General features: G+C 51.0%; 1 protein-coding gene and 1 pseudogene across 2 annotated transcripts in view; both read right to left on the reverse strand.

The window, feature by feature from the left end:
* bmpr2b (bone morphogenetic protein receptor, type II b (serine/threonine kinase)) overlaps window positions 1-13,007 on the reverse strand; it is a 398,476-nt gene that overhangs the window by 154,063 nt on the left and 231,406 nt on the right. The window lies entirely within an intron of this gene.
* LOC139260483 (U2 spliceosomal RNA) lies at window positions 2,091-2,325 on the reverse strand (annotated as a pseudogene).

Raw genomic sequence — 13,007 nt, forward strand, 5'->3', positions numbered from 1 at the left:
GGTGGAGGAGGGAGGAGGAGGAGGGGGGAGGGGAGGGGGGAGGGGGAGGGGGTGGAGGAGGGGGGTGGAGGAGGGGGGAGGGGGAGGGGGGTGGAGGAGGGGGAGGAGAGGGTAAGAGAAGGGGGGGGAAAGGGGGAAAAGGGAGAGGGGGAGGAGGGGAGGAGGGAGGGAGGAGGGAGGGAGCAGGGGAGGGAAGGAGAGAGGAGGGAGGGAGGGAAGGAGAGAGGAGGGAGGGAGGGAAGGAGAGAGGAGGGAGGGAGGGAAGGAGAGAGGAGGGAGGGAGGGAAGGAGAGAGGAGGGAGGGAGGGAAGGAGAGAGGAGGGAGGGAGGGAGGGAGGGAAGGAGAGAGGAGGGAGGGAGGGAGGGAAGGAGAGAGGCGGGAGGGAGGGAGGGAGGGAGGGAGGGAGGGAAGGAGAGAGGAGGGAGGGAGGGAGGGAGGGAAGGAGAGAGGAGGGAAGGAGAGAGGAGGGAGGGAGGGAGGGAAGGAGAGAGGAGGGAGGGAAGGAGAGAGGAGGGAGGGAGGGAGGGAAGGAGAGAGGAGGGAGGGAGGGAGGGAAGGAGAGAGGAGGGAGGGAGGGAAGGAGAGAGTAGGGAGGGAGGGAGGGAAGGAGAGAGGAGGGAGGGAGGGAGGGAAGGAGAGAGGAGGGAGGGAAGGAGCGGAGGGAGGGAAGGAGAGAGGAGGGAGGGAAGGAGAGAGGTAGGGAGGGAGAGAGGAGGGAATGGAAGGAAAGGAGAGGGGGGAGGGAAGGAGAGGGGAGGAGAAGGGGGGGGGGGGAGAGGGAAGGAGAGAAGGAGGCTGAACAGCTGGATTTACAGGTAGGTGCCGTCGGGGGGGGTTGCGGAGGTCCGGGCGGGGGAGTCGCGGAGATCCGGGGGGGGGGGGGGGAGAAAGAGTCGCGGAGGTCCTGGGGGGGGGGGGGGGGTCCCGGAGGTCCGGGGGGAGATTCACGGAGGTCCCGGGGTTGGGGGGGCGGGGGGGGGAAGAGAGAGATTCACGGAGGTCCGGGGGGGGGGGGGGAGCGGGGGTCGGGTCGGGAGGGAGGAACCTTATTCACGCAGACCCAGTAAGGCCATTCTGCCAGGGCTAGGGGCTGCGTGCTTCCGGCCCCTCCCACAGTTTTGGGCGCCTGGAGCTACTGCAGCGCGCATGTGCAAAGGTTCTGGCACTGTTTTCAGCACAGGGACCTGGCTCCGCCCCCTACAGCTCGTGCTGCGCCGCGCCCAGTTCCAGAGTATCTGCAGGGAGCCGGAGAATAGGTAAGTTTTTTTTAGGCGCACTTTCTGGCGCGAAAAACGGACGTCCAGGTCTGGGCTGCGCCGTTTTAGGCGCGACCCGAAACTTGGGCCCTGTGAGTGGGGCAGAGTGAATTGATGTATCTGTTTGAATAATTTGAGAACACACTTCAAGATAGTTGACTCCCATCCTGACCCAAGGTCTACAATAAAGTGAGATTTCACATGTAAGGTTGGATGAATTAAAAAGCTATGCGGATGTGAACTGGGGCAAGGTGAAAGAAGAAAATCGGACAAAACAAAACAGCCCACTCACATGTAACACAGCTACATTTAAAAAAATGATCCTTTCCCATATCTAATTTTAGACTGGACCAAAATTGGTCATCCTAAGGAACCTCAACTGGTGTGAGTAATAGACCAAAGTCTGAGGGGTGGGGGGGGGGAACGATGCAGGCCAATTCAGAGTGTTGACAGAGTTGAATATTTTACAGTGTTAACTGTTATTGACATATTAAACCTGGCTCCAGGAAACGATTAAATTAATGAGCAGTGATGAAACCAACAACTATCAGAGTTCCCTCCTGAAACCTGGATACCTCAATATCAATCAACTGACGGGTAACAAGCTGACAACCTGTCCGTCACTACAAACAAATGCAAATGGGTTGCACTGGGTCAAAGACAGCTTAACGTAACTAAAAATAAGCCTGGGAGAGATAATATATGTGTATGTAGTTTTTTTTTTTAAATTCGTAGCCAATCGTTCCAATTCTTTGTCAAATCACAAACGCCAGAGGTCACCTTGCACATGCCAAGGATCACTCTGCGCCAATGCTCTTAGCCAAAAGGCCTAGAGCCACTGCACCGTTCCTGGAAGTACTGCAATACCAGGTTCGTGCCATGGAGGTGGATGGGTCAGGTCCCCCACACACCTCCGTGGAGGTGGATGGGTCAACCCTCCCCACCCACCTCCTGTTTCCAAAAATGCAAGCATATACCTTCCTGACCAGGGAGAAACCACCCGGAGGTCATGGTGGCTGGTCAGAAACGGTACTACACTTGATCTTAGCCAAAAGGCCGAGAAGCGATGTAGTACACAAATCACTGACTCCACACGGTCTGGTGTAAGTCTAACTGCTGTGACCTTCGTCCTTTATTGTTCAGCTCCAGAGTGCCTCCCAGGTGTGGTGGTCAGCCTTATATAGTCCTTCTTACAGGCACTACCAGGGTTTCCCACTGCAGCGCCCTCTGTGGTGTGGCACATTACATTTAAGGTACTGGGACGATACACACATCATTACATAACATCACCTTCCCCTCCCTCACCTGGACGCAGGACAACGATACACACATCATTACATAACATCACACTTGTCCAACGGAAGGCAGGTGGGCACCGACAGTGCGTTAGTACGGTACATATTATCTGGTACATTAACTGGTTATTGACTGGTAGCGGAACCTTGATTTCCTTGTTAGTCGTTATCATTAATTGTACTTCATCCATTATTTTACACAAATACAGTGGCCATTCAGCATAAAAAAAGTAATTCTTATTATAAATTCACTATCTCACATTAACATAGCTCATTTTAGACTCACTCTGCCAAACAGAAGTCCTTTGTGGGGACCACCTCTTTGTAAGGCCCTTTTAAGACTCCCGGGTGCATTTCCTCTTTAAGGCGCCATCTTTGATGCAGGAGGATTCCACGAGGCTTCTCCTTGGGCACCGCCATCTTTGATGCTCTGCAGCTCCGACACGATGCCGCCGCCATCTTCTTCTCCGCCGCTCCGAATGCCCTCCGCCGTCACAGCCTCCGCTGCCACCTGACTTGCCGCCTCTCCTGCGGCCGCCGTGGCCTCCCCTGCGGCCGCACTTGCCGCGTCCCCCCGCGGCCTCCGTAGCGGCCTCCCCTGCGGCTGCCATGGCCGCCCAATGGCCTCTTCCTCTGCGGGGCCCTTCCGAACCTGGATCCCTCGGCGCCCCGCCTGCGGCACCCCGCCGGCTCACCCCCCCCCCCCACCTCCACTAGGCCCTTCTGTGCAGGGCTGCTTGCCTGTGGGGGCTGGGGCTGCAGGGTCTCTGTGTGAGATCCGGGCCTGGGACTTGCCTGTGGGGGCTGGGCCTGCAGGGTCTCTGTGTGAGGTCCGGGCCTGGGACTTGCCTGTGGGTAGATTGAGGCTGCAGCTCCAGCTCGGTCGGCGCTGCTCTCTGGGAACCCGGGGCACGGCAGCACCCCGGGGAGCAGCAGCCTGTGGAGTGATGGAGTCTTCCCAGCTCCCACGGACCGTCCCCATCCACCTACGGCCGAGGAGCATCGGCCCATCGCCTGCAACGACCCACAGAGGTAAAGTGTGCGTCTCGTCCCCGTGAGATACCTGCACCATCGCTCTGTCGAGAACAGGTATTAGTTCCCTGGTGTAGGTACGCAGCTTCGCCGTGACCAGGACCAGCTTGGGTCGTGCAGCTGGGTTAATCCACAGTTTATCAAAAGTTCGCCGACTTATCAACGACGGACCCAAGCCCGTGTCCACTTCCATACTCACAGGGACTCCGTTGATTTTTACTTCCCTTATCACTGGGGGCGAATCGTCGGCACACGTATACAGTCCAAGCACCTCATCATCTTTTACCTGCTCCTCGCTGAACAGTGGATCATCCCCCATCTCCTCAGCCACATGGTGAGTCCGATTTCTTTTACACATACGCTGAAGGTGGCCTTTAACGTGGCAGGTATTGCACGTGTACTCCGCAAACCTGCACTGGTGAGCCCCATGGCTTCCTCCACAGCACCAGCATGGTGCTGCTTGATTGGCCCCCCTCAGCGGACTCTGAGTTCCAGGACCCCGAGGTCCGTGCTCTCTGCCCCGGGCAGAGCCACGTTCTGCAGTTTTGTCCGTGGTGGGCGCTATCCTGTGGACAGTGCCTGCCGGGTTCGAGATTGTGTGGTTAATTTGCTTGGTGCTGCAAGTCGAGGTCATATGTGCCCGGCTGATGGCGATGGCCTTTGTCAGAGTGACTGTGGGTTCCGTGGCTAACAGCTTGTGAAGGAGGCCCTCGTGGCCAATCCCCATAACGAAAACGTCCCACAAAGCCTCGTCAAGGTGTGCGCCAAAATCACACGGCGCCGCGAGTCTCCTGAGGTCCGCAGCATATTTGGTGATATCCTGGCCCTCAGATCTGCAGTGATGGTAAAATTTGTATCTGGCCGTGAGGATGCTCTCCTTCGGTTTCAACTGGTCACGAATGAGTTCAGTCAGCTCCTCGTATGACTTGTCCCTGGCGCTCCCGGGTGCCAGCAAATCCCTGATGAGACAGTAAACCTCATCTCCACAACTGGAGAGCAATATCGCCTTACGCTTCTCTCTCATTGCGTATGTGTCCTTCGTCAGGTCATTTGCTGTGAAGTAGTACTCGAGCCTTTCCGTAAAGGCCTCCCAATCATTGCCTACGGTAAAATCCTTTAGCGAGTCCAGAGTAGCCATGGTTGAGTGGAGTTCGTCCGCTTCCTCGTTGCCAATGTGGTGTTTGTAGCACACAAATCACTGACTCCACACGGTCTGGTGTAAGTCTAACTGCTGTGACCTTTGTCCTTTATTGTTCAGCTCCAGAGTGCCTCCCAGGTGTGGTGGTCAGCCTTATATAGTCCTTCTTACAGGTACTACCAGGGTTTCCCACCGCAGCGCCCTCTGTGGTGTGGCATAGTACTTACATTATATTTAAGGTACTGGGACGATACACACATCATTACATAACAATATATATTCCACAATGTTAAAAATGTACAGGAAACCACAAATAATTGCACCCCAGTTACAGCATTATTGAGGGCAAGAGATTTACCACTGACCTCCAGTTTAAAGCATGTCATTTCCCAATTTCGATCACTGCATCATTTTGCTGTTGCTAATTATCTCCCCTCGACTCCTGAAAGCTGCTACTCCTTATTTAATTTCATCTCCATAGGTGCTAGCACCCTCCCGTACATCATCCAAATGGCTATCCTTCAGGTTTTAACCTTGTATCGGCAGGCTACTGACCAGAGGCCATGCAGCTAAGTCTGATCATGCCCATACTCAATATCCCCCCACACACACACACACACACAGTGATCACAAGCAGGAACCCTGACTGATTTTGTTCGTCTGACCCAAGGGCGTTGAGTCAGTCAGCCTTATACTCCTCCAGCTGAGAACACCTTACCTAGCACAGACTGTAAATCATGGCATGTCATATTTATCAGCCCAGCCACGAGTGGAGCATACAACTTGGGGAGCACGCAACCAGCACTAGGCGAAAGCACCACCTGCATTGGGCGAGAGAACCAGCTGCATTGAGCGGGAGCACCACCTGTATTGGGCGAGAGAACCAGCTGCATTGAGCGAGAGCACCACCTGTATTGCGGCAGCGTGCAACCTGGATTTGGCAGTGCAGAGCCTGCATTGGGGGAGTGCCTTATTTGCTTTTGAGAGTGTGCTATATACATCATGACACAAAACTTGGAAGTATTATGAATAGTAGAGTGATAGAATTCAGGAAGACATAGACAGGCTGGTGAAATGGGCGGACACGTGGTGGATGAAATTTAAAGGAGAAAATGGTGAAGTGATACATTTTGGTGGAAAGAATGAGGAGAGGGCATATAAACTAAAGGGTACAATCCTAAAGGGATGCATGAACAGAGACCTGGGGGTATGTGTGCACAAATCGTTGATGGTGGCAGGGCAGTTTGAGAAAGCAATTAAAAAGGCTTACAGGATCCTGGGTTTCATGAATAGAGGCATAGAGTACAAAAGTGTGGAAATTATGATGAACTGTATAAAACACTGGTTCAGCCCCAACTGGAGTATTGTGTCCAATTCTGTGCACCACACCTTAGGAAGGATGTGAAGGCCTTAGAGATGGTGCAGAAAAGATTTACGAGAATGATTCCAGAAAGGAGGGACTTCAGTTACGCAGATAGACTGGAGAAGCTGGCGTTGTTCTCCTTGGAGCAGAGAAGATTGAGAGGAGATTTGATAGAGGTGTTCAAAATCACGAGGGTTCTGGACAGAGTAGAGAGAAACTGTTCCCATTGGCAGAAGGGTTGAGAAACAGAGGACACAGATTTAAGGTGATTGGCAAAAGAACCAAAGGCGACTTAAGAAAGGATGCGTCTATTTGTATGAACTGAAAAACAGCCGTTTCTCTGATTGGCTCTCCAGACCTATTGCTGATTGGTCCCCTTGGAGGATAAGCCACAGCCTGAAGTTCCTCTGGAATATGTAACTGGAACCGTCCAGCCCAAGTTCTGAGTGAATTTCCAACTTGTAATTCAATTCATTTTGACTTCAGAAGCCACAAAGGAAATATCTCCCCAAAAGCCACCAAGTTCTAGCTGAAGTCCCTTACCCCAGTGTAAGTGCATCCCTCCTCCAGCTGAGCTGAAGACCCTTACCCCAGCAATCCCTCCGCCAACTGAAGACCCTTACCCAAGCGCAAGACCATACCCCCTCCCATAGATGGGGTATTGTGTACGGATTGTTAACATGTTTATTGCATATGAAGTGAATAGTAACTGTCGTGACTTCTGAATTTCATCCACCCCAACGATGTCCCTTGTAACACAAGCACTGAGCTTGCACACAATAGGGGTAGGAAGAAGTGATCCGTCTTCTCTGAGTTCCCTCTCTCCTCTCCGATTCCCCCTCCCCCCCCACCTGTGTCTCTCTCTTTGCCCCTCCCTCCCCAGGCTCTCTCTCTCTCTGCCCCACCCCCCAGCTCTTTCTCCCCCTCCCAAGCTCTCTCTCTCTGCCCCCCCCAAGCTCTCTCCCCCCCTCCCCACCTCCAAGCTCCCTCTGCCCACCCCCCCCCAAGCTCACCCCCCCCCCCCGCCAAGCTCTCTCTCTGCCAGCCCCAGCTCCCTCTCCGCCCCAAGCTCTCTCTCTACCCCCCCAGCACTTTCTCCCCTTCCCCAAGCTGTCTCTCGCTCCTCCCCAGCTCTTTTTCCCACCCAAAGCTCTCTCTCTGCCCCCCAAGCTCTCTCCCCCCCCCAAGCTCGCTCTCTGTCTGCCCCCCCAGCTCTCTTTGTCTCTCTGTCCCCCCCAGCTCTTTCTCCTCTCCCCCCCGCCACCCACCCCACCAAGTTCTCTCTCCCCACTTCTCGCTCTCCCCGCCTGCCTCTCTCTCTCTCCCCGGCATTGCGGGAGGCTCGGGGCCCGCTCGGGGAGGTTCAGGGCTTGCGGCCCGTTTGGAGAGGCTCGGGGCCCGCTCGGAGAGGCTCGGGGCTCGGCGCTATGGGAGGCTCGGCAGATGCGTTCAGCTGTTCGGGCCTGCTGCTGGATGGATCGGAGGCAACGTGATGTTGGACGCATGCGCAGAAAAGGATTAGTGGGAATTGCGCTTGGGGTGGGGGGGCTGGAGTCGGTGATATTTGTTCTAACTCTCGCTTCTGCACATGCGTTTCCTGACCCATGCTCAGAGGAGAGACTTAGTACAAACAGTTACTGTGTGTAAGAAAACACTTTTGTTTGCAGCGAACGGTTGGGATCTGGAATGCACTGCCTGAAAGGGTGGTGGAGGCAGACCAAATCTTATCTTTCAAAAGGGAGTTGGATAAATACCTGAAGGAGAAACATTTGTAGGGCTACGGGGAAAGGGCATGGGAGTGAGACTAGCTGAGAGTCAGCACTTGCTCCGCAGGCCGAACGGCCTTCTTCCGTGCTGTAAACCATTCTATGATTCCATTCTATGATCATGTGAGAATACAACCAGTTTTGCAATCTGCAGTGTTTTTAATCATCAAATCAAAGATAACCACAATCATTATCAGGGTTTTAAGTGCCTCATTCTCCTATTTTCACCCTGCAAGTCCCACAATATCAGCCAACTTTTCCACACTTGAAAAGGGCAGCGACCTGCTCCCAAAGTTCTTTAAACGTACCTCTGTTACTTACTGCTAGAAGGGACATGACAATCACAGAATACATAACAATTTGTGCTTGCTTTAAACCTGTTACATCTGTAACATTTTCCATTTCTGACAAAAGGTCATCGACCTGAAACGTTAACTCTGTTTCTCTTTCCACAGATGTTGCCTGACCTGCTGAGTGTTTCCACCATTTTCTGTTTATATTTCAGATTTCTAGTGTCTGCAGTATTTTGTTTTTTGTATTTGATGACAATCATGGAGATTGACTCATCCAGCTTCAAGCCGTACACTTGAGACTGGAAATGTGATGCTTTGAGCAACCAAGCTCAGTGTAATTATTACAAACAAACCAGAAACAGAAACTGATTGGTGTGCTGCTAACGCATTTCCTATTTTAGGGTCACCAACGAGGTCTTGAAAGGCATTTAAAAGGCCAGTCACATCCCCTTGACTTTCAACGTCACCACTATCACCATCGGCATCACCAAGTCCCCCACCATCAACAACTACAGACCATAAGCTGAACAGGACCAGCCATATCAACACTGTCAATACAAGATGTAATGTTGCCACGTTTGCTGATGATACAAAGATGGGTGGGAAAGCAAATTGTGAGGACACAAAAAATCTGCAAAGGGATATAGACAGGCTAAGTGAGTGGGCAAAAATTTGGCAGATGGCGTATAATGTGGGAAAATGTAAGGTTATCCACTTTGGCAGAAAAATAGAAAAGCAAATTATAATTAAATGGAGAAAAATTGCAAAGTGCTGTAGTACAAAGGGACCTGAGGGCCCTTGTGCACGAAACACAAAGTTAGTATACAGTACAGCAAGTAATTAGGAAGGCAAATGGAATCTTGGCCTTTATTGCAAGGGAGATAGAGTATAAAAGCAGAGAAGTCCTGCTACAACTGTACAGGGTATTGGTGAGGCCACACCTAGAGTACTGCGTACAGTTTTGGTCTCCGTATTTAAGGAAGGATATACTTGCATTGGAGGCTGTTCAGAGAAGGTTCACTAGGTTGATTCGGGAGATGAAGGCGTTGAAGGTTGAATAGGTTGGGCCGATACTCATTGGAGTTCAGAAGAATGAAAGGTGATCTTATCGAAACAAAAAAGATAATGATGGGGCTCGACAAGGTGGATGCAGAGAGGATATTTCCACTCATAGGGGAAACTAAAACTGGGGGACATAATCTCAGAATAAGAGGCCGCCCATTTAAAATTGAGATGAGGAGGAATTTCTTCTCTCAGAGGGTTGTAAATCTATGGAATTCTCTGCCCCAGAGAAGCTGGGTCATTGAATATATTTAAGGCGGAAATAGACAAATTTTTGAGCAATAAGGGAATAAAGGGTTAAGGGGAGCGGCAGGGAAGTGGAGCTCAGTCCATGATCAGATCAGCCATGATCTTATTAAGTGGTGGAGCTGGCTCGAGGGGCCAAATAGCCTACTTCTGCTCCTATTTCTTATGTTCTTAAGAGCAGGGCCGAGGCTGAGTACTCTGTAATGTGACTCCCCTCCTGGCCCCTCAAAGGCTATGCACTTTCTGGAAGGCTAAAGTCAACAGTGTAAAGGAATTCTCACCACTCACCTGGATAGGTGCAATCGCATCAATACTCAAGAAGCTCAACACCATTCAGGACAGTTCAGTTCACAAGCTCAATAAGCCACCCCCTCTGTCACCAACTGTGGCCGCAGCATGTACGATCTACAACATGCAATGCACCAACTCACCAAGGTTACTTCAATACCACCTTCCTTCCCCATCACCTCTACCACTGAAAGGGACAACAGCAACAATATGATGGGAACATCTTCGCCACCAAGTCACACACTATTTTTAATTGGATATATATCGCCATTCCTCCATTGTGGTTGTCACATCAATGTCATGGAATTCCCTATCCAACACGCCATGGAAACATCATTATCACAAGGACTGCAGCAGTTTTCAGGGAAACAAGGGAAGGGCAATAAACATGCCACCCATATCCCAAGAACAGATTTTTTTAAAAAGGTTATCTGACCCCTGTCCTATTTGAATAAACACCAACTCATACTGTTGCACAGTGAGTGAGTACCCTGTATTCCTTATCCAGCTGAATAAACAGCAACTACATAAAGAAACACAAGTACCGTGACTGGGCCCTTAAGGTTTAATCTGACAGAAAAAGATGATAATTTCTAAAGCTGCAAACCACATATTCAATAAAAAAAGTTTCAGGGTCCTTGTCTATTGCAGAGTTTTAAAAATGACTCAAACAAGGTTTGCTGTGTGTTCAGGCTGATTTAAAGGCAGGAAAGGGAGATAACAGATTACCACAATAAAGTGCAAATGCCAAACCTGTAGGAGCCCATTTTAGATATACATCACTGTCATGAGCAGCTACATTTGTCAGACTCTACAACAAAGTGAAGGCCTATACACTGCACACCTTCCATGTATTTGGCCCATCAATGCCTCCAGTCCCATGATGGAGCCACAGACCCCAATACAGATCTCTTTGGTGCTTGGTCAAATAGCTAGTGTTATTAGCTGGAGTGAAGCTAATCTACAGGAAGAACAGGAAATTGTTCAAGCTCCGTCGACTACCAAGGTTGTCCCAACCTCTGTCACTGAATTACAGTATGCAGACGACACTTGTGTCTGCGCACACTCAGAGGTTGAACTCCATACCATCGTTGACACCTTCACTGAAGCGTACGAGAGTCTGGGCCTTACATTAAACATCCGTAAGCCAAAGGTTCTCAACCAACCTGCCCCCACCTCACAGTACTGCTCCCCTGATCATCAAAATCCACGACAAGAACTTGGACAGCGTGGACCACTTTCCATACCTTGGGAGCCCTGTCAGCGAGGGCAGCCATCGATGACAAAACCCAACACCGCTTTCAGTGTGCCAGTGCAGCCTTTGGTCACCTGAGGAAAAGACTGTTTGAAGATCAAGATCTCAAACCTGGCACCAAGCTCATGGTCTACAGAGCAGTAGTGATTCCCACCCACCTTTATGCTTCAGAGACATGGACAATGTACAGTAGGCACCTCAAAGCACTGGAGAAGTATCACCAACGCTGCCTCCGCAAAATCCTGCACATCCATGGTGTCAGTGTTTTCTCTTAGGCCAACTTCCCCAGCATCGAAGCACGGATCACACTCAAAACAGTTCCGATGGGCGGGCCACGTAGTCCGCATGCCTGATACAAGACTCCTGAAACAGGAACTTACTCCGAGCTCCATCACGGCAAGCGAGCCCCAGGAGGGCAGAGAAAACACTTCAAGGACACCCTCAAAGCCTCCTTGAAAAAATGTAACAACCCCACCGACTCTTGGGAATCCCTGGCCCATGACCGCTCAAAGTGGAGAAGAATAATTCGGGAAGGCGGTGAACACTTTGAGTCTTTTCGTCGGGAGCATGTAGAAGTTCAAACAGCGGAAGGAGCGTACGACAAATCAAGCATCGCATCCTGCACCCCCCTGTCCCTTCAACCACCATCTGCCCCACCTGTGACAGAGTCTGTAGATCCCACATTGGACTCATCAGCCACCTTAGACCTCATGTTAGTGCAGAAGCAAGTCAGCCTCGACTCCAAGGGACTGCTCAAGAAGAATGCACGGGCACCAATGAAGGTGTTACAATTGGCCTCAGGAGAGGGAGAATCAAGTAGGACTTCAGTTCCTTATTATTATCCAATGACTTCGGCTAGAAGTCTACGTGGTGGATATCGGGGATTGGGGTATGCTGTGATGCAATATCTGGTTAGACAGCATGCCAACCTTCGGCACCTAGGCTTATACACAAAGAATGGCCATTTGGTGAGGCAGTGGAGGGCTGCTGACAGCTGGACATGCCGAGCAGGGGCCAGCCTACAAGTCAATCACTGTAGGTGATTTGGAATCTCTCCTAGTACCTGTAGCTGGCTAATGCCAGTAAAGGCAGAGATCCAAGAGAGTGCAGATAGAACTCACTGCCAGGAAACAATGCTCAGTATGGAGAGACCAAAAAGGAGCACGATTCTTTTGGAGGCAGAAAGTGGAGCGATTTTAACTCTACTTGCTCAGCAGAAACCTGGTGGGTGGGCAGTTAAAATTGCCCTGGCTCTTACCGAAAGTCGTCATGATTGCAACATCTGCAATTTTAACCTGCTCTCCCGGACACACGCCCAGAGCCAACAGGGTCCTTCTTTGCATATGCATGTTGGAGCCCAATGACATAATTGAGACCTGAATGTAATTTTAACTCAGGCCTGAGCGGGAAATCCATCTGAAAATCAGGACCCATGTTACAACACCAGCAGGGTGGCCATTTTCAACATGGGTGGGCTGTGGTTTCTTTAATTGCTCCTATTGGAGGCAACAATCAGTATACTGCCTCACTTACTGATGCAACCCCAGCCCAACCACCCGAGTTATAAAACCTGGCACCTGGGAGTATGAGAGCAGGTCTGCGATCTTATGATTCTTCAATTGCATGACAAGGTGAGCCCGATCTCTCCCTCACCTGACATCCACACACGCATATTTCTCACACAGGTCACTGGAAAGTAGAAGCAACAATCCTGGGTGACTTTCCCTTCCCTCGCCCAAGGGTATTGAAGCTAACTGCAGAACCCTGGCCGAGATCAGCTGGTTCTTTTCTCAATAATGATAATTCATACTCACTCCAGCCCTGTGCAGAAAGCATTTTGTCTGACCCCTCCTCGCCTTTCCCACAAACCCTTCTTGGATTTATAGACCATGCCATTGGTCCAATCCTATTCCCCTCCAATTGCCTTTCATCCTCCTCAGTGTCCACCTTCTGTCTCACAAACAGCACTATTTCCTTTGTGAGAAGTGTAGCTAGTTCTGTGTGTACATCTC

This window comes from Pristiophorus japonicus, chromosome 3, assembly GCF_044704955.1.
Source record: "Pristiophorus japonicus isolate sPriJap1 chromosome 3, sPriJap1.hap1, whole genome shotgun sequence".
Classification (NCBI taxonomy): Eukaryota; Metazoa; Chordata; class Chondrichthyes; family Pristiophoridae; genus Pristiophorus; species Pristiophorus japonicus.